Source organism: Enhydra lutris, unplaced genomic scaffold (assembly GCF_002288905.1).
Source record: "Enhydra lutris kenyoni isolate GAN:26980312 unplaced genomic scaffold, ASM228890v2 scaffoldscaffold21, whole genome shotgun sequence".
In the NCBI taxonomy this organism is placed as follows: domain Eukaryota; kingdom Metazoa; phylum Chordata; class Mammalia; order Carnivora; family Mustelidae; genus Enhydra; species Enhydra lutris.
The window spans coordinates 25,296,498-25,315,480 of NW_019154105.1; positions in this window are offsets into that span (position 1 = coordinate 25,296,498).

The following is an 18,983-nucleotide window of genomic DNA, read 5'->3' on the forward strand; positions in this document are numbered from 1 at the left end:
TTTTTTTTTTTTTTTTTTTTCTCTTCTTTGTGAACCTCTTTTTATCCCATTTCTCCCCCTCACGATTTGGGATCTCTTCTGATTTGGCTAAAGCATATTTTCCTGGGGTTGTTGCCACCCTTTTAGTATTTCACTTGCTCCTTCATCTACTCTTATCTGGACAAAATGACAAGGCGGAAAAATTCACCACAAAAAAAAGAACAAGAGGCAGTACCAAAGGCTAGGGACCTAATCAATACAGACATTGGTAATATGTCAGATCTAGAGTTCAGAATGACGATTCTCAAGGTTCTAGCCGGGCTCGAAAAAGTCATGGAAGATATTAGAGAAACCCTCTCGGGAGATATAAAAGCCCTTTCTGGAGAAATAAAAGAACTAAAATCTAACCAAGTTGAAATCAAAAAAGCTATTAATGAGGTGCAATCAAAAATGGAGGCTCTCACTGCTAGGATAAATGAGGCAGAAGAAAGAATTAGCGATATAGAAGACCAAATGACAGAGAATAAAGAAGCTGAGCAAAAGAGGGACAAACAGCTACTGGACCATGAGGGGAGAAATCGAGAGATAAGTGACACCATAAGACGAAAGAACATTAGAATAATTGGGATTCCAGAAGAAGAGGAAACAGAGAGGGGAGCAGAAGGTATATTGGAGAGAATTATTGGAGAGAATTTCCCCAATATGGCAAAGGGAACAAGCATCAAAATCCAGGAGATTCAGAGAACCCCCCTCAAAATCAATAAGAATAGGTCCACACCCCGTCACCTAATAGTAAAATTTACAAGTCTTAGTGACAAAGAGAAGATCCTGAAAGCAGCCCGGGAAAAGAAGTCTGTAACGTACAATGGTAAAAATATTAGATTGGCAGCAGACTTATCCACAGAGACCTGGCAGGCCAGAAAGAGCTGGCATGATATATTCAGAGTACTAAACGAGAAAAACATGCAGCCAAGAATACTATATCCAGCTAGGCTATCATTGAAAATAGGAGGAGAGATTAAAAGCTTCCAGGACAAACAAAAAGTGAAAGAATTTGCAAACACCAAACCAGCTCTACAGGAAATATTGAAAGGGGTCCTCTAAGCAAAGAGAGACCCTAAAAGTAGTAGATCAGAAAGAAACAGAGACAATATACAATAACAGTCACCTTACAGGCAATACAATGGCACTAAATTCATATCTCTCAATACTTACCCTGAATGTTAATGGGCTAAATGCCCCAATCAAAAGACACAGGGTATCAGAATGGATAAAAAAACAAAACCCATCTATATGTTGCCTACAAGAAACTCATCTTAAACCCGAAGACACCTCCAGATTTAAAGTGAGGGGGTGGAAAAGAATTTACCATGCTAATGGACATCAGAAAAAAGCAGGAGTGGCAATCCTTATATCAGATCAATTAGATTTTAAGCCAAAGACTATAATAAGAGATGAGGAAGGACACTATATCATACTCAAAGGAACTGTCCAACAAGAAGATCTAACAATTTTAAATATCTATGCCCCTAACATGGGAGCAGCCAACTATATAAACCAATTAATAACAAAATCAAAGAAACACATCGACAATAATACAACAATCGTAGGGGACTTGAACACTCCCCTCACTGAAATGGACAGATCATCCAAGCAAAAGATCAACAAGGAAATCAAGGCCTTAAATGACACACTGGACCAGATGGACATCACAGATATATTCAGAACATTTCATCCCAAAGCAACAGAATACACATTCTTCTCTAGTGCACATGGAACATTCTCCAGAATAGATCATATTCTCGGTCCTAAATCAGGTCTCAACCATTATCAAAAGATTGGAATCATTCCCTGAATATTGTCGGACCACAATGCTCTGAAGCTAGAACTCAATCACAAGAGGAAATTTGGAAAGAACCCAAATACATGGAGACTAAACAGCATCCTTCTAAAGAATGAATGGGTCAACCAGGAAATTAAAGAAGAGTTGAAAAAATTCATGGAAACAAATGATAATGAAAACACAACGGTTCAAAATCTGTGGGACACAACAAAGGCAGTCCTGAGAGGAAAATATATAGCGGTACAAGCCTTTCTCAAGAAACAAGAAAGGTCTCAGGTACACAACCTAACCCTACACCTAAAAGAGCTAGAGAAAGAACAAGAAAGAAACCCTAAACCCAGCAGGAGAAGAGAAATCATAAAGATCAGAGCAGAAATCAATGAAATAGAAACCAAAAAAACAATAGAACAAATCAACGAAACTAGGAGCTGGTTCTTTGAAAGAATTAATAAGATCGATAAACCCCTGGCCAGACTTATCAAAAAGAAAAGAGAAAGGACCCAAATAAATAAAATCATGAATGAAAGAGGAGAGATCACAACGAACACCAAAGAAATACAGACAATTATAAGAACATACTATGAGCAACTCTACGCCAACAAATTTGACAATCTGGAAGAAATGGATGCATTCCTAGAGACATATAAACTACCACAAGTGAACCAGGAAGAAATAGAAAGCCTGAACAGACCCATAACCAGGAAGGAGATTGAAACAGTCATCAAAAATCTCCAAACAAACAAAAGCCCAGGGCCAGATGGCTTCCCGGGGGAATTCTACCAAACATTTAAAGAAGAACTAATTCCTATTCTCCTGAAACTGTTCCAAAAAATAGAAATGGAAGGAAAACTTCCAAACTCATTTTATGAGGCCAGCATCACCTTGATCCCAAAACCAGACAAGGATCCCATCAAAAAAAAGAACTACAGACCAATATCCTTGATGAACACAGATGCAAAAATTCTCGCCAAAATACTAGCCAATAGGATTCAACAGTACATTAAAAGGATTATTCACCACGACCAAGTGGGATTTATTCGAGGCTGCAAGGTTGGTTCAACATCCGCAAATCAATCAATGTGATACAACACATTAATAAAAGAAAGAACAAGAACCATATGATACTCTCCATAGATGCTGAAAAAGCATTTGACAAAGTACAGCATCCCTTCCTGATCAAAACTCTTCAAAGTGTAGGGATAGAGGGCACATACCTCAATATTATCAAAGCCATCTATGAAAAACCCACTGCAAATATCATTCTCAATGGAGAAAAACTGAAAGCTTTTCTGCTAAGGTCAGGAACACGGCAGGGATGTCCGTTATCACCACTGCTATTCAACATAGTACTAGAAGTCCTAGCCTCAGCAATCAGACAACAAAAGGAAATTAAAGGCATCCAAATTGGCAAAGAAGAAGTCAAACTATCACTCTTCGCAGATGATATGATACTATATGTGGAAAACCCAAAAGACTCCACTCCAAAACTGCTAGAACTTGTACAAGAATTCAGTAAAGTGTCAGGATATAAAATCAATGCACAGAAATCAGTTGCATTTCTCTACACCAACAACAAGACAGAAGAAAGAGACATTAAGGAGTCAATCCCATTTACAATTGCACCCAAAACTATAAGATACCTAGGAATAAATCTAACCAAAGAGACTAAGAATCTATACACAGAAAACTATAAAGTACTCATGAAAGAAATTGAGGAAGACACAAAGAAATGGAAAAATGTTCCATGCTCCTGGATTGGAAGAATAAATATTGTGAAAATGTCTATGCTACCTAAAGCAATCTACACATTTAATGCAATTCCTATCAAAGTACCATCCATTTTTTTCAAAGAAATGGAACAAATAATCCTAAAATTTATATGGAACCAGAAAAGACCTCGAATAGCCAAAGCAATATTGAAAAAGAAAGCCAAAGTTGGTGGCATCACAATTCCGGACTTCAAGCTCTATTACAAAGCTGTCATCATCAAGACAGTATGGTACTGGCACAAAAACAGACCCATAGATCAATGGAACAGAATAGAGAGCCCAGAAATAGACCCTCAACTCTATGGTCAACTAATCTTCGACAAAGCAGGAAAGAATATCCAATGGAAAAAAGACAGCCTCTTCAACAAATGGTGTTGGGAAAATTGGACAGCCACATGCAGAAAAATGAAATTGGATCATTTCCTTACACCACACACGAAAATAGACTCAAAATGGATGAAGGACCTCAATGTGAGAAAGGAATCCATCAAAATCCTTGAGGAGAACACAGGCAGCAACCTCTTCGACCTCAGCCGCAGCAACATCTTCCCAGGAACATCGCCAAAGGCAAGGGAAGCAAGGGCAAAAATGAACTATTGGGATTTCATCAAGATCAAAAGCTTTTGCACAGCAAAGGAAACAGTTAACAAAACCAAAAGACAACTGACAGAATGGGAGAAGATATTTGCAAATGACATATCGGATAAAGGGCTAGTGTCCAAAATCTATAAAGAACTTCCAAACTCAACACCCAAAGAACAAATAATCCAATCAAGAAATGGGCAGAGGACATGAACAGACATTTCTGCAAAGAAGACATCCAGATGGCCAACAGACACATGAAAAAGTGCTCCACATCACTCGGCATCAGGGAAATACAAATCAAAACCACAATGAGATACCACCTCACACCAGTCAGAATGGCTAAAATGAACAAGTCAGGAAATGACAGATGCTGGCGAGGATGCGGAGAAAGGGGAACCCTCCTACACTGTTGGTGGGAATGCAAGCTGGTGCAACCACTCTGGAAAACAGCATGGAGGTTCCTCAAAATGTTGAAAATAGAACTACCCTATGACCCAACAATTGCACTGCTGGGTATTTACCCTAAAGATACAAACGTAGTGATCCGAAGGGGCACGTGCACCCGAATGTTTATAGCAGCAATGTCTACAATAGCCAAACTATGGAAAGAACCTAGATGTCCATCAACAGACGAATGGATAAAGAAGATGTGGTATATATACACAATGGAATACTATGCAGCCATCAAAAGAAATGAAATCTTGCCATTTGCGACGACGTGGATGGAACTAGAGGGTATCATGCTTAGCGAAATAAGTCAATCGGAGAAAGACAACTATCATATGATCTCCCTGATATGAGGGAGAGGAGATGCAACATGGGGGGTTAAGGGGGTAGGAGAAGAGTAAATGAAACAAGATGGGATTGGGAGGGAGACAAACCATAAGTGACTCTTAATCTCACAAAACAAACTGAGGGTTAATGGGGGGAGGGGGGTTGGGGGGGTGGGATTATGGACATTGGGGAGGGTATGTGCTATGGTGAGTGCTGTGAAGTGTGTAAACCTGGTGATTCACAGACCTGTACCCCTGGGGATAAAAAGATATTATATGTTTAAAAAAATAAAATTAAAAAAAAAATGTAAAAAAAAAAAGAAAAAAAAAAAAGATGCAAATGCTCCAGGAATGTATTGGAAACTTTTGGAGACATGTGATTCTGAAAAACCCATTCATCATCAGTAGTCACAAAGGTGTGTTTCAGTGTTTTTCTAGAAAGATTTTGAGGTAGAATTTTTGTTTTTTTTTCTTTCCTTCTATCCTTCCTGCCTGCCTGCCTCCCTCTCTCCCTCCATTTCTTCCTCCCTTCCTTCTTTCCTTCTTTCCTTTCCTTCTTTAGCTAAAGAGCTGTAAGCAGGAGTAGATGGCTTGGTTTCAGAAAGGCGCCAAGGTGAATTAACACTGATTCCCCTGAGGGAAAATGTAAAACTGCTAATAACTTGTTTGCAAAGGTAGGCGAGGTGGAAAGTATAAGCTTAATGCTCCCTACAAGCTGCAGCTTGCTCTTCCGGGAGGAGAGAGTGCTCTCAAGAGTTCCAGAATACATTGTGCACCTGCCATTTGCCTGCTGGCCAAGTTCATCGGCTCTCCCTCTCAATCATGATGCCTTTGGAAAAGAGCCTCAAGACCGTGTCTCATCTCCTGCATGGGATGGTTGGGACTTGTTAGCTGTTGAGCGTTTCTCTCACTGTGGGGACCACATGGTCCAACAGGACCGAACCTGCCTGGAGGAGATGTTATAGGCAGGTGGGTAGTCAGATGGGGAACATAGGACAGTAGGACCCCGGACGACCCTATTCACAGAATCACTTTCCACCCACAGTCATTTTATACACTCAATTCACTTCACAGCTCTGAGGTCTGTCAGAGATGATCTTGTTTCCTTATTTATTTATTTTATTTTCTGTCTTCCCCACGAGAATACATAGTCCCAGGAGGGCGGTGGCCTCATCTGTCACATTCACCATGGCAATGTCTATGTCAAGGTCACAGCCTGACTCACAGTAATCAGGAAGTAAATATTTGCTGAATGAATGAATGAATGAAGAAATGGACCCTATCCTACACGCTCATTTTACTGAGGAGGAGACAAAGCCACACAGTGACGTGACTGCAGTCACACGGGTGGCGGATGGATATGATCTAGAATCCGGTTCCTCTGACTCCGAGTACTTTCTCAATGCCCAGCTCCTTCAGGGCTTGTAATCACACGTCACCTTCTCAGGAGGCCCACCCTGGCCTCCATACGGAACACACCATCCCCTCCAGCCAGCCATCATTTCATATTTCCTCCCCGGCTCCACGCTCTGCTCACTGCCACCCCTGACCTGTGAGCCCTTATCGTGACTCTATATATCATACCTTGTTCTTGTTTGTCCCTACCTGGAGGATGGAGGCTGCATGGGAGCAGGGATTTGGTCTGTGGGTTCATTGCTGTGCCCCCAGCCCTGAGCATAATACCTGACATATAGTAAATAACAACTACTTGCTGCTGAAGAAAGAATGAGCAGGACTATGGTCCTCAGCCTCCAGGGAGTCAAGAGGATACACTCTCTGAATGACGGATGTGACTCCAATGAGTAGCGAGTAGATAGAACTTAGACACTAAACTTGTGTTCTCAGTACCTCTTGGACAGGTTTAGCCTGGGTCTCCATTCTCCCGTCTGTGTAATGGGATCACAAAATGACTACATGATACCATTTCTCTAGTGCCCTTTATATGTGTCTGGCATCTAGTAGGTGCTCAATAAGTGATTTTCCTCTTGCCCTTAATCTGTCAATAGGGTTCCTGGGCCTCAGAATCCAAGGAAAACATAAGAAGCCCCTTGACTAGAGTTCAGAGAGGTAGAAATTATGAGTAAATGGGGAGTGGAGAGGGATCTGTGAGATAGCACCTCTCTGCTCCCCTTCATGTCTTGTCTGAGCCCAGGAAGCATGAGGCATACTCTACTCAGAGGGCAGAAGGCAATCTGTTCATTATGGAGAAAGGAAAAGCACTGGCATGCTGGGATTTTTCCACTTGATTCTGGAAGCATTTGCCAAAGTGGTGCAGGTCAGGAAGCGGTCCTCTGCAAAAGTGAGAGTGGGGCCAAGGGAGCCTCCCTGCACTTATTCTGAGTTATGGACAGCTTCCCACCTGTCTTTCTGTTTCTAGGCCTATGCTGCCATATGACCAGTGACATGCCAACCAAAATGACAGGTCGAGAGTGACATGGGCCCCGTGGGCTATTTTCTGCCCAGGGCTCTGCCCGCTGGCACTGGCCCATGACCTGTTGGATTCCTCCATGAGTACAGCTGAGTCACAGGAGCCTGAGGAGAAATGACAGTGGGTGTGGGCCATCCCTAGATGCCTCCAGCATCTGTCCCCTTGAGGTCCCCCTCTGGGAGGTGGTGTATGCACAGTGGTTAAGACACTAGCTTCTCGTCCCACCTTTGTCACTTACCCGTTGGGGTGGGTCCCTTCACGCTTGAAGCTCACTTTTCCCATCTATAAAAAAGGAACACTATAGGGGCACCTGGGTGGCTCAGTGGGTTAAGCTGCTGCCTTCGGCTCAGGTCATGATCTCAGGGTCCTGGGATCGAGACCCGCATCGGGCTCTCTGCTCAGCAGGGAGCCTGCTTCCTCCTCTCTCTCTACCTGCCTCTCTGCCTGCTTGTGATCTCTCTCTGTCAAATAAATAAATAAAAAATCTTAAAAAAAAATTAAAAAAAATAAAAAATAAAAAATAAAGGAATACTATAATAATTATAATAATAACAATAATTACTTGAAGGGATTGTTAGGGATTTTAATGAGAGAATCCACGTAAAGCTTCTGGCATGTAGCAAGTGCCCAATAAAGAGTAGTTATGGCCATAGTTATTGTTGCCGGGGGCACAGCAATGAACCCACAGACCAAATCCCTGCTCCCATGCAGCCTCCATCCTCCAGGTAGGGACAAACAAGAACAAGGTATGATATATAGAGTCACGATAAGCGCTCACAGGTCGGGGGTGGCGGTGAGCAGAGTGTGGAGCCAGGTAGGAAATGTGAAATGTTGGCTGGCTGGAGGGGATGGTGTGTCCGTATGGAGGTCAGGGTGGGCCTTCTGAGAAGGTGACGTGTGATTACAAGCCCTGAAGGAGCTGGGCATTGAGAAGGTACTCGGAGTCAGCGGAACAGGATTCTAGGCCATATCCAGCCGCCACCCGTGTGACTGCAGTCACGTCACTGTGTGGCTTTGTCTCCTCTTCAGTAAAACGAGTGTGTAGGACAGGGTTCATTTCTTCATTCTTTCATTCAACAAATATTTACTTCCTGATTACTGTGAGTCAGGCTGTGCTCTTGACGTAGACATTGTAGTGGTGAACATGACAGATGAGGCCACTGCCCTCCTGGGACTTCCTATTCTCATAAGGAAACAAGATCATTGCTGATAGACCTCAGAGTTGTGAAGTGAATCAAATACATATATGACTATTAGTGGGAGGTAATTCTTTGCATAGAATAGTCAGGGATCCTGATGTTGTGTTTCCCTAGGTCCACCTATCTGTGCTGCCTTTTCCAGTGGATGAGGACCATGAAGGAGCTACACCAAGTGAGGCCTGGGCCAGTCTCAAATTGGGAAAGCACCTGCACCAAGGGGCAGTGGGAACCATAAAGGCATCACTGGAGGCAGAGCCTTCTTATCCTTCCCCGGGTCTTGGGGACCTCTCTGGTCCTTTCATACCTCAATGACATTTATAGCCTGCAAAGTCAGAAGAAGTGGGACATCACTGTTAAGAGATATCATCCCACACCGGCCATCAGCCAACTACCTTCTGCCAACAGTTGCAGATTCTTTCCAGGCATTTGCTTCTTTTCATGTTTCCTCTACTCCCTGCCATCAGAAAGCTACACTTCTCATTATTCCTCTCTTGACAGTGACAGTATTCCTTCCCTGCTGAATCTCATTCCTTTGATTTTTCTGCCTGGTGTCCTAACCTTGTTACACTGGCTTGGTTTGTGTTCTACTCTTTCTAGCTGCAGTCGCTTCCTAGGCAGGCCCGGCTGCCACTTCATTAGCAAGCTGTTTACACCACTTCCAGGTCATTAATAAAGATGGTAAATGAGAAGAGGCCCAACACCAGCCCCTCACACCCCTGCAGACACCTCCCTGGCGGGCAATTGCGATTTATTGTGTTAACTCTGTTTATCATCTTTCCGCCAGTTGTGACTGTGTTATTTTCTAAACTGCCTATAACAGATTTTTCAAGGGGATTTCTCATGAAGCAGATAGTCACTCTGAGGCTTAATAATGCCAAGGACTGGGGAAACTCACTTTGTTGGTGGGATGATGTCCAGGGTTGGACAAGTCAAAACGCTCCTTGACCCTGTGCATACCACTGCCCTGGGCCTGCCTTTATTGGCTTCCTGCCTTCTGTTAACTCAGGATATTGTAAGAACTTGCTGTTTCTGTTCTTCAAGTCCCCTTGATTAAGATCTTTATGACTTCTAAAGTCTAATTGTTATTGAAAAAAAGTAATGCAACCTAATGAGAACAAACTCTCCTCCTTCTTTCCCTCTAATATGTTTGTTCAATTTAGCGATGCCTTTCTATTTATTTTTCCAACACAAAATATTTCCTGAGTGCCTACTCAATGTGATGGAGGTAAAAGGACAATGAAGTGTTTTTGCTTCTGGTAGGATGTGTAAGCTCTTAGCAGACCAATTCTCTTATTGATAACAATTATAAACTCTGGATAAAGTTTTTAAAATAATAATAAATTAAACATAAACACCAACTATTTGAAGGAACGGAAGAGTGAGCAAGAGCAGAAGATACTGGAAAGAGACTGACACTTGGAAGGAGAAAATAGCACTGGGTGAGTTTCCTGTTTTTATGGCTTCTAGACTTGGGGTGTCCTAAGGGGTGGAGTGGCTAAAATCCCATTTAAAAATTCAGGGTGAGTGAGAGGGGAATCACAGAAAGGAATGAATCAGAGACAGGGGGAGAGAACCCAAATTCTGTGTATAAACTTTGAGTCTCTATTGGCCCCTTGAATGATACATGCGTCAGGTAGACTGCAGGCAGACCAGCAGAGGATGAATGGACTGAACCGAGATTGAAGCTATTGCCCAAAAGACAGAGTTTGCATTTTGACTGGAGCTAAGTAAGTTATCTACCAAAACAAATAAAGTAAACTCTCTTGAGAGGAATATATCACAATCCAGAGCCATCACAACATAACATTCACAATGTCAAGGACATGAGCCAACAAAATTACTCAACATAAGAAGAAACAAGAAAATGTGACCCATTCTCAAGAGAAAGGAGTAGTCAGTAGAGACTGACCCCCAGGGGACCCAAAAATAATAAAATATGTTTAATAAATAATTAGAATACAATACCAACTGTGTCTTAAGCCCAGTCATAAAATGATGTACTCAGCACAGAGGTGGCACATAAGGCAGAACAATCTAAAAAAAAAAAAAAAAAAAATTGGATGGGTTTTCAAACTCAAGATGATTTTGAAAATCTCTTGTGATCCAGGGAATGAAAACATCCAGTTTGTGATTTTATTACATTTAGATTTTCTGCAGACTCTAGTAGAAGACATTTGGAGAGGCCATGTCACTGCTGGCTCTGCTGGAAGCACTTGACATTTCCTTTTGGGATGAAGTGGGTCTACATGAGCAATTCAAACAAAAAGCAATATTATAGAGTGAAACAAATAACATTTTAAATTTAATAATGAGGGACAGGAAAGGTCCCTCATAGGAGTTAGCATTTGAGCTGGAGTCTTAGGACTTGAAGAATGAATAAGAGAGGGAGAACACAGACTGTGGGGGAAGGGGATAAAGGGAGAGAGGGAAGGTGTTTTAGACAGAGGAAATAGCAGTGGCTTGGGAAATTCATAAGTTGAGTTGAAGTTCTCTTACTCTTAACTGGCTCATCAAAAATATTAAAGTGAAGGATTATAGAAAGTTATCTTTACATGCCTTAAACATTTCATAGGAATTTAAAACATATAAATGGATATTCTTTCACCAAATTGTGATTTTAGCCCCAGCCCTTTTCTTGGAGTATGGTGCTCTGATTAGTGTTACATGTTGAATTTCTTATATAAATGAATCCCTATGCATTATACACTATTTCCAGTTTTGATTTTACAAGTGAAGTAATAGGAACTTAAAAACACTTATAAAGCCACCTTAAACAGAGATTCTACTTTTGTCATATCTACCCACTCAATCTGTACAGTTGCCTTGTTCATACCTAATCCAATAGCATTTTGGGGTAACCCACCTTAGTGAGTCTTTCCAAAGCATTCAACCTAGTTTTCATAGAAACATTGTTTTCTCTATGATATAGAGCTGCACTGTCTAATATTTATATGTAAACTAAATTACATAATGACAATGACAAGTACAAGGACAGCAGACTCTTGGCAAACATGCAACTTGACTTGTGGGAGTAGAAGCTCATGGGCCCAAGAGAGAGCCACCAAACTTCTCAAGTGCTCAGTGTGCTGGTCAGTATATTCAGTCAGGATGTTCTTAAAGGGAATGGAGAACTTTGGTCAACAAGACAAAATGCAAATGTCCTAATCTCGTATGACTGCTGCATACCCCTGAACACCTCTCTAATATCACCTCACCCAGAACATGTGTTCTTTTTTTTTTTTTTTTAAGATTTTATTTATTTATTTGACAGAGAGAAACACAACGAGAGAGGGAGCACAAGCAGGGGGAGTGGGAGAGGGAGAAGCAGACTCCCCGATGAACAGGGAGCCTGATGAGGGGCTCAATCCCAGGACCCAGGGATCATGACTTGAGCCAAAGGCAGACGTCTAAGTTACCCAGGTGCTCCCAGAACATTTATTCTAACATTATTAATTCCCATCTAGGAGAAACAGAAGTGTCAGTAGGAAAGATATATTAAAGTATTCAAATTTAACAGAACACCGCAATCATGCCACATAGATTGATCCTTATCCAAATTCCTGTCAAAAACTAGTCATTTCTAGGTCATCTCAGTCCTCAAGGAGTTCCTCCTTCAGAGACATCCTCATCAACTGTAGTTCTGCTCCCTGATTTCCAGTTCTCAGAGAATAACATTGGGTTGCTACTGTAAATATAAGAGGAGTTCAAGAAATTTAGCAAATATCCAGTGGCCTAAGTGTAGTGTTTCCTAAAAACCAATTTGGAAACATCATTTACATTCAGCTGAATCATTTGATTAAAAATTTGGATTGGCAATTACATGTCAACAGTCTTCTATGGATACCTAAATTGCTCAGCTGAAAAACAGAGCAAAACAAAACAAACTCTTGGTACATGTTTTCTTGGGTGTGGCCTAATTTAGAAGTCAGAGCACTTACTAGTTAAGACAGGATAAAAATGGGAAAAAAATGTCATTTTCAGAAGAATAGCTCAAACAAAGAAAAGTGAAATAAGGCAATATTTATAGCAAAACAGAATTTCAAAAGATGGCTAAGGTAAAAGGATTTATTTATATGCATATTCTTGGATGACTAGTTTAAGCAGATTTGGATAATCAAGTGAAAAATGAGTAAGAACTAATGAAGAATTAATAGAATCTTTCTAAGTGGACAAATGTTGTGAATTACCTACATAGATTTGGTCTTTTCTTTTGATATAATGTGCTCTTCTGAGCTTTTCTACTGTAGCAATTTGAACTGTAGATCTAAATAATGATTAATGAGTACTCTCACTTTTCTAACTTCTGAGTTTAGGTGGTCAAAAAATATTTATTGAACACCTACCCTGTGCCATATGCTGGATGAGGTACCAATCATGTATGTATGAAGATGACTATTATTTGACACATAATTCCTTTGTAACCATTAGATCATCTAAAGAATAATGAAGAGTTTTACAATATTCTCTGGGTGTCTTAGACTTCTTGGAGAAATATATTTCTTGATCATATATGGGCACTAATTCTTAGCCACACATGAAGAGAGCTTTAGTCATCATAGAATTGCCTTGTCAGATTCCATTTGCTAGCTGTCCTTTCGTGCTGAGAGCATAACAAACACCTCTATTTGAACTCTTTATGTGAGAACAAGGAACAACCAACTCATGTGCTTCTTCTCACAATAATGAAGATATCATTTAAAAATATGGGTCACTTTTTCGCAGCACCATTTATTGAAGAGACTGTCTTTTTTCCATTGGATATTTTTTCTTGCTTTGTTGAAGATTATTTGGCCATAGAGTTGAGGTCCGTATCTGGGCTCTTTATTCTGTTCCATTGGTCTGTGTGTCTGTTTTTGTGCCAGTACCATGCTGTCTTGGTGATCACAGCTTTGTAGTAAAGCTTGAAATAGGGCAACATGATGCCCCTAGCTTTGTTCCCCCTTTTCGACATTTCCTTAGCGATTTGGGGTCTTTTCTGGTTCTAAACAAGTTTAGGATTGTTTGTTCCAGCACTTTGAAAAATGTCAGTGGAATTTTTGATCGAGATGCCATTGAAAGTATAGATTGCTCTGGGCAATATAGACATTTTAACAATGTTTATTCTTCCATCCGTGAGCATGGAATGGTCTTTCATCTTTTTGTGTCTTCTTCGATTTCTTTCATGAGTGTTCTGTAGTTCCTCAAGTACAGATCCTTTACCTCTTTGGTTAGGTTTATTCCCAGGTATCTTATGGTTCTTGGTGCTGTAGTAAATGGAATCAATTCTCTAATTTCCCTTTCTATATTTTCATTGTGAGTGTATAAGAAAGCAACTGATTTCTGTACATTGACTTTGTATCCTGCCACATTACTGAATTGCTATATGAGTTCTAGTAGTTTGAGGGTGGAGTCTTTTGGGTTTTCCATATAAAGTATCATGTCATCTGCGAAGAGAGAGAGTTTGACTCCTTCTTTGCCAATTTGAATACTTTTTATTTCTTTTTGTTGTCTGATTGCTGTTGCTAGGACTTCTAGTACTATGTTGAATAAGAGTTAAATAAGTCAAGTAGTGAAAGTCAACTATCATATGGTTTCACTTGTGGAGCATAAGGAATAACACGGAGGACACAGGGAGATGGAGAGGAGAAGGGAGTTGGGGGAAATCAGAGGGGGAGACGAAGCATGAGAGACTGTGGACTCTGAGAAACAAACTGAGGGTTTTGGAGGGAAGGAGTGTGGGGGAATGGGTGAGCCTGGTGGTGAGTATTAAGGAGGGCATGTATTGCCTGGAGCACTGGGTATGGTGCATAAAAATGAATCTTGAAACACTAAAAAAATAAAATAAATTAAGATGTTAAAAAATATATATAGGTCACTTGTTCTATAGTATTACATTATCCAATGATGTTATCTAATATTTGGACTGCTGTTTTTGCATTACATATCTGTTTAAAGTTCTCACTTTGTTAGTGACCATCGGTCCTTACCTTACTAAGCTTAACAACATTCAGCACACATGACCATTCCTTCCTTCTTGAAAGATTCTCATCCTTTCTTTTCTTTCTTCCCATAGTCTCTTGTTTCTGTTTGTTTGTTCAACCATGTTATTGAGGTATACTTTATATACTATAAAAATCATCTATTTCAAGTATCCAATTTAATGCTTTTTAGTAACTTACCAAAGGTGCAACCCTCACCATAAATCAGTTTTAGAGCATTTTCATCCCCCAAATGAGATCCCTCAGAACTACTTATTGTGAATCTCTTCTTATACCCCAGATCCATCTTTCTTGGTTTTCCTCCTACCTCTCTTACTACTCTCTCACTCTTCTGCAGATTCATTCTCCTCTACTGAGTTACTAAATATTTAAATATTCCCAGGTACTCTGTGGGCCCTCTCCTCTTCTCACCCTGTGCACTTCCTTTAGAGGATGTCATTCTGACCCTGGCTTCAGTTACCACCTAGAAGCAGGTAGTTCTAGACCTCTCCATAATGCTCCAAATCTGAATATCCCAAGAATCTACTAAATACCTCCATTATAGATATTGAAAGGGTACAATTTTATATTCTAAACATCTCTTAAATACAGCTCTTATTCTCATCACTTCTATCACTTCTGCCAATCACCTTGTCTAGGATTCCATTATCTCTCACCTGGATTGTACAATAATAGTCTTTAACTTATGTCCTTATCTTCTCTCTTCCCATTTGCAATCAGCTCTCCATTGCCAAAGTGAATTTTTTTTTAAGTACAAATCTGATCCAGCAGCTTTCCGTTACTCTTAGATTAATATAAATGTACTAACACAACTCATCGCACACACTACCCCTGTTCCTTGTTCTCCAGCCATTCAGCCCATCTCTAATTTTCTTTAAAAGGCACATGTTTCTTGTGATGTGATGTTCCTACACATCACAGGGCTATTGCACATTTGTTCTCTCCACTTAATCCTCCTCTGTCATTCACTTCTACTCACCAGGTTGAGCTGCTACCAATCCTCTAGATCTTGGCTCAGTGCACAGTTTGTCATGGAAACCTCCCCAACCATTCTCCATGTAGAACCAGTCACCAGGTTATATGTGTTTTCTTAGTATTCCATACTTGTCCTTTGTTTTTTTTTTTTTTTAAAGATTTTATTTATTTATTTGACAGAGAGAGATCACAAGTAGACGGAGAGTCAGGCAGAGAGAGAGAGAGAGGGAAGCAGGCTCCCTGCTGAGCAGAGAGCCCGATGCGGGACTCGATCCCAGGACCCTGAGATCATGACCTGAGCCGAAGGCAGCGGCTTAACCCACTGAGCCACCCAGGCGCCCCATACTTGTCCTTTGTAAAATCTACTATAGTCTGTAATTATACACTTATTTATGACTATTTGCTTAATATGTGTCTTTTCTACTGGATTGTACATGTCAAGAAGACAGTAGGCACATCTGTTTTTGTTCATCCAAGAGCTAACAGAGTATACAGGAGGCACTTAATAAATATTATAAAACACCTAATTAAATGAATAAAATGAATGGAACCAATAAAACCAAGCAGCATACAAGGCTAAGATCTCACAATTGCTCAGATTGCATATTCCACCCCTCCCATTCTGCCCCCTCCCTGCCTCCAGATGTTTAAAATGGCTATATTTTTCATATAAAGTATTTTAACTCAGAGAGAAGAGCTCAGTTTAAATTCAGAGACTATTTTGTGACTCGGGCACGTCATGGAGTCAAACTCTTACTCTTTTCTGTGAACATGACTTCAACTGAGACATATCTTTATTTCTTTTCTTGTTTTTAAAGATTTTATTTATTTATTTGACAGAGAGAGATCACAAGCAGGCAGAGAGAGAGGAGGAAGCAGGCTCCCTGCTGAGCAGAGAGCCCGAAGCGGGGCTCGATCCCAGGACCCTGAGATCATGACCTGAGCCGAAGGCAGAGGCTTAACCCACTGAGCCACCCAGGCGCCCGACATGTCTTTATTTCTAAAATGATATAACCTCTCTCACTTCTTGGAGAAATGAAATTAAGAATTAGCCTTCCAAATCCAGCAGTGGTCTGGTAAACATTTAGCAACTGCCCCTCTAGGGGAGAGAAGCCCTAATGGGTAGCATTTGACAATTTCAGTCCAATGAGTACTCTGACCGTAGTTGATTTGAAGCTACCAACCTGATCTCCCCAAAAACAGAGTTGACAAGCCATGCAAACTGGCCAGCTGGCTCTGAACACCTCTAGATCTGAGAGATACTTGTTTCCAGGTTTCTCTTTTCCTTCCTTAGCTAAAAATATGGGCTGCTCTGGCCTCTGTCCCACTTTCTGCAACCTCATGATTATTTTCCTATTTTTAATACTCTCAAGTAGTAGAGACTCCTATTTCTAATACAAGACTTTGGGAGAAGTTTTCCATATCTATTCCCAAGGCTAAATTTCTACCACAAACTCTACTCTGCCACAAAAATTGGACAGCAAAATTCAATTTTAGGCTCATAAAGATTTTCATCAGACAATAAATCCCATCAAAAAGAAACACAAGTTGAGGAATCTGATCATGGGTTCATGTTATTCACAAGACTGTTTACTAACTGTTCCACATGCCTTTGCAGATACTTCAGGAACAGTTTTCAAGGCAGTGTTTACGCAAAGCATTAACGAAAGGGCAAAAGTCTCAAGGGAGAGACCTCACCAGAATGCATATCTCTCCAAACATTAAACTGTCAACAAAATTAAAGCTTCCCTCCACCCTAGAGCTCAGTTTCTCAGCCAACGTTAGACGCCCACGTGTGTTGGCTAAGATAAAGTCAACAACAAAAGCACACATGTCACATCTCCTGCAAAACGACATGACCACTGTTGCTCAGGCGTGGCAACCCAAGCCTGCTGGAAATCCTCACAGTAAACACACCACCGAATCCATCTCTTGTTGTGTGGCTGAAGGCGGGGGACAGAACAGTTGCTTCTGAAAGCAATGAAGAAAAGCTAGCAAGGGCCCCAACTGTTTGTTAAATGCCTAATGATTAACAGAAGCCCTAGCTTCAGCCTTTGGGCTGCCACGCAGGGTAGTCTGTTTAGTAAACAGTCAACCACCAATATCTTGAGCAGGTTGAACAGATGGCTCCAGGGTTCAGGCCAACTGTGTTTCTTTCAATTCCACACAGCTTTGGGTAACGAAGGCCACAGAATGCAAGAAAAAGTATAAACATAAGCACTCCCTCCCTCGGAAATGTACAGGGACTCCACTCCACTCTATTGCACTTCTGCTCTACCCTCTCTCAGTCTTACACCTTTGTCAGATTTCATCACATAGAGATAGGGGAGTCCCGGTACATTTTTCCCAGGGAGGGAGTGCTTATGTTTAAGCACATGAATGAACCAATACTGTGAAAGAGCGTCATGATCGGGTACCTGGTGGCTCAGTCAGTTAAGCATCTGCCTTCGGCTCGGGTCATGATCCCAGGGTCCTAGAATCCAGTCCTGCATGGGGCTCCTTGCTCAGTGGAGAGTCTGCTTCTCCCTCTCCCACTCCTCCTGCTTGGGATCTCTCTCTCTCTCCATCAAATACATAAAATCTTAAAAAAAAAAAAAAAAAAGCATCATGATCTCAGCCAGGGCCTCAGAAATCTGTGGGCAAAAACCACTGATTCTAAAGTAGAAATACCTTGTGATTAAATGGAACAATAGGCCTGCCCACCACAGAACCTCTCCAGCATGTCCCAGAATCCAAATGTTGTAAGGAAGAGAAATGTTAGAGGTTGAGCTACCAACATCACAGGCTTGATCTGATTATGAATATCACCTGCTGAAGACAGAAACAGGAGACCTACTTGCCAATTCCAGCCTGCAGCCGATCACCTGTTATGCTCTCTTTACACTTGTATGTGGAGCCTGATTTCATCTAGTTCACAGATCAAGATAAACATGTCTTCTGGGCCAGAGGGGATTGTAAATTCAGGCTTTTAGGCCCAGATCTACTCCAAATAAGTGCCAGGTAAAGTTTTAAAAGAGGAAAACAAAACAGACAACCCTCATTTCAAGACAAGGTAAACTTCTGCAGGAATCAGCAGCACAAAGCAGGAAACAAAGCAGGAAGGGAGCTCTTCCCTGCCACACGCACTGGAAAAGTACATATGGAGCTAATCTGGAGTTTTCTACTTGGGGAAAAGGGAGAGAGCAGACCTAGCTGCCTGCTGCTGTTTGCAGAGTGGTGACTGGATAGACGCTTTCTCAACCTTCACGCACTTAGTGGTCCTGAGTTTCCAACAGAAAGCAGAGTTCTGGTTTAAGAGCGCATGTGGTCTAATGAAGATATCTACAAAATACAAGGAGGGATGACATTACAGAGAGGAAAAAACACAAAACCTTTCTGCTCAAAGTAGTACCTACAAGTCAAAATTCGAAACACAGAAGGAGATCAATCTAAAGAAGTTAGCTAACAACATAAA